Source organism: Heptranchias perlo, chromosome X (genome assembly GCF_035084215.1).
Source record: "Heptranchias perlo isolate sHepPer1 chromosome X, sHepPer1.hap1, whole genome shotgun sequence".
NCBI classification, from domain to species: Eukaryota; Metazoa; Chordata; class Chondrichthyes; order Hexanchiformes; family Hexanchidae; genus Heptranchias; species Heptranchias perlo.
In genome coordinates, this window is record NC_090370.1 from 22,464,683 (window position 1) to 22,468,509 (window position 3,827).

General features: G+C 48.6%; 1 non-coding gene across 1 annotated transcript; it reads right to left on the bottom strand.

Moving 5' to 3' along the window:
- Window positions 1-3,067: 3,067 nt before the first annotated feature.
- On the bottom strand, window positions 3,068-3,156 carry trnar-ucg (transfer RNA arginine (anticodon UCG)). Its single transcript is given in 2 exon segments — window positions 3,068-3,103; window positions 3,120-3,156. It is a non-coding gene; the product is annotated as a tRNA-Arg (tRNA).
- Between the last annotated feature and the right edge of the window lie 671 nt (window positions 3,157-3,827).

A 3,827-nucleotide genomic window follows, 5' to 3' on the forward strand; every position in this document is an offset into this window, starting at 1 on the left:
GGATGAGGGCATCGACCGTCTGTGGGGGAGGAGCGTCTGTGTCAGAGGTAAGGGGCGGTGGGCGAGTCTGGATTGTCTGAGGGAACCAGGGTAAACGATGGGTGGGGCGGAGGGCCGTGAGACCGGGCCAGTGTCTTAAAGGGGGGAATCAGACCGCCGGCCCTCCGTGCATCACTGCGATTCGTGTCCCTCCCTCCTCTATGTATCTCTGTGATTCTCCCCCTCACTGCCCCTGCCATCACTGTGATTCGCCCTCCGCCCCCTTTGTATCACTGTGATTGTCCCTCCCACCCCTCTCTATCACTGTGATTCTGTCCCTCCCCCGACCCGTATTTCATTTGCTGCAACATTCACCGTTCGATAATGGCGCACGCCGTGAATGCATCATTGAGGCTCGAGGTCCCAGCAATTGCAGGACTGTCATGATCGTGAAATAATTCTCATCTGTCAAAGTTTAGACCTTGTTCCACTGCGGGTACCAAAAGACTTCGCTCTGTTCACTGATCCCAGTTAAATGAGGCCCTGTCGGTGGATGTTAGAGATTCCCCAGCGCTGATGAAAGAAGCGCAGGGATTTCTCCCGCTCTCTTGTCCAACATTCCTGACTCAGTAACACGAACACCAAAGAGCGCACTGAAGGCACCAAGTTTAAGGGATTGAAACTCAAAGCCCTCTCGGCGTTCCACAGTCACCCATCGACCGTCAGAACTCACACTTCGATGGGATCCACTGTCCGATCATTGAGAAACACGTCCCTCCTCCGCTTGGCTCCGTCCTTTGTGGGAATGGGAATTGGAAGGTTTCACCGACTTATGAAGTGTCCCTGGAACAGAATGAACAGCATTCCCTGTGTCTCGGGGTTTCAGTGACGGATTCTTGTCTGTCTGTCACAGGGCTGATCAGAACTCGATTCCTGATCCAAACAGTGCATCGTCTTTGAGAGAAACGAGGAGAGAACAGGAACGGAGAAGGAAACAAACTGCGGACTGGATTCCAATTGCGCTCCCGCGGTTATTGTTAACTAAAGGCACCGTGGAATGGGATCAACAGGCAGATTGTTGGGGATTTAAATGTTCGGGAATTAAACCCAGGCTTTCTCCCATGTTCTTTTTTTTTTATTCGTTCACGGGATGTGGGCGTCGCTGGCGAGGCCGGCATTTATTGCCCATCCCGAATTGCACTCGAGAAGGTGGTGGTGAGCCGCCTTCTTGAACCGCTGCAGTCCGTGTGGTGACGGTTCTCCCACAGTGCTGTTAGGAATGGAGTTCCAGGATTTTGACCCAGCGACAATGAAGGAACGGCGATATATTTCCAAGTCGGGATGGTGTGTGACTTGGAGGGGAACGTGCAGGTGGTGTTGTTCCCATGTGCCTGCTGCTCTTGTCCTTCTAGGTGGTGGAGGTCGCGAGTTTGGGAGGTGCTGTCGAAGAAGCCTTGGCGAGTTGCTGCAGTGCATCCTGTGGATGGTACACACTGCAGCCACAGTGCGCCGGTGGTGAAGGGAGTGAATGTTTAGTGTGGTGGATGGGGTGCCAATCAAGCGGGCTGCTTTATCTTGGATGGTGTCGAGCTTCTTGAGTGTTGTTGGAGCTGCACTCATTCAAGCAAGTGGAGAGTATTCCATCACACTCCTGACTTGTGCCTTGTAGATGGTGGAAAGGCTTTGGGGAGGCAGGAGGTGAGTCACTCGCCGCAGAATACCCAGCCTCTGACCTGCTCTTGTAGCCACAGTAATTATATGGCTGGTCCAATTAAGTTTCTGGTCAATGGTGACCCCCAGGATGTTGATGGTGGGGGATTCGGTGATGGTAATGCCATTGAATGACAGGGGGAGGTGGTTAGACTGTCTCTTGTTGGAGATGGTCTTTGCCTGGCACTTATCTGGCGCGAATGTTACTTGCCACTTATGAGCCCAAGCCTGGATGTTGTCCAGGTTTTGCTGCATGCGGGCTCGGACTGCTTCATTATTTGAGGGGTTGCGAATGGAACTGAACACTGTGCAGTCATCAGCGAACATCCCCATTTCTGACCTTATGATGGAGGGATGTTCATTGATGAAGCAGCTGAAGATGGTTGGGCCTAGGACACTACCTTGAGGAACTCCTGCAGCAATGCCCTGGTGCTGAGATGATTGGCCTCCAACAACCACGACCATCTTCCTTTGTGCTAGGTATGACTCCAAATACAGTTCCCAAATACTGATCGAATAATCGGGAGATGGTAAAATGCAGGAGATGCAGGAGGGACCAAAGTCCTTCAATCTCGGCAGCAGTTACTGGGAACCGAGCCATGGGTGGGATTCTCGTTCAAAACGGGAGACTGTTAACAATGAGACAGATCCTGGGCTCAAATCTGGAAGGGAGCTCCCTCCAGATTTAATTTTTCTTGATGAAGAGCGGGTGGAGGAATTAAATTTAACAGAAAAAATGTTCAGACTTGGTGTAAATCTAATAACTGGACAGGTTCAAGATTGTTAAAAAGTTTTGAAATTAGATTTCTTCCAGATGGATAATGTTAACACTTTATGTTCCACCTCCCTTATCATTTGCTGTTCCCGTTAATCTTTCATTCGCTGTAAACCCCAGAGGCAGCAAGGAAGGACAGAAAGATCTATCTCCAATCCGTCCTCTCTACTCGACCTTTATCCCATTACCGCAGGTGAACAATTCCAATTATCCGTCTATATTTAAACAAAATATCAACAATCTAGGGACACAGCCTTAAAACTCCGGTGTTGGATTGATAATAATGGCATTCAAGCCCATTTTGATTGCACAAAATTTAAGTTGGGCCGCAACAAAAGTTCAATACAATAACGACACGGATGGGGTTCGGGCCAATACATACAGAGCACAATGGATTCGCCGACCATTTCTGAATCCAAACAGCAGAAATAAAGTCACTTTTACACGATGTCCTGCTCGTGCACCCAGATCGACAATATTGAAAATGTCGAGTCAACTTCTGCAAGCAAAGGAATTTACGGATTTCCGTTCCATCAGGTCAGTTCCTGCAAGAAACGGTCCGGTGCGAAACAGTTGCGGCGCACATTGGAACAAGTGTAAAAACGACCGCGGCAGGATTCGAACCTGCAATCTTCTGATAACATCACGATTAACACCGAAGTCAGACGCCTTATCCATTAGGCCACGCGGCCACTGTGATAGCAGTTCAGCAAAAGATCTTAAACCGGGGCAGGTGTGGTGAAGACTCTGCTTGTCTCTTTCTCTTCCTTTCACTTTGTTGATGTTGTCCATTTATTGTTTTCTCTCTTCCAGCAAGTTAGGGAGAACATCACGGCAGTAGTGAGAAGGGATATATCCGAGGGTTCGCCCACTGAGTCTATATGGGTAGAACTGAAAAATAAGAAGGGAGAGATCACTTTGATAGGATTGTACCACAGACCCCCAAATAGTCAACGGGAAATTGAGGAGCAAATATGTAAGGAGATTACAGACAGCTGCAAGAAAAATAGGGTGGTAATAGTAGGGGACTTTAACTTTCCCAACATTGACTGGGACAGCCATAGCATTAGGGGCTTGGATGGAGAGAAATTTGTTGAGTGTGTTCAGGAGGAATTTCTCATTCAGTATGTGGATGGCCCGACTAGAGAGGGGGCAAAACTTGACCTCCTCTTGGGAAATAAGGAAGGGCAGGTGACAGAAGTGTTAGTGAGGGATCACTTTGGGACCAGTGATCATAATTCCATTAGTTTTAAGATAGCTATGGAGAAGGATAGGTCTGGCCCAAAAGTTAAAATTCTAAATTGGGGAAAGGCCAATTTTGATGGTATTAGACAGGAACTTTCAGAAGTTGATTGGGAGAGTC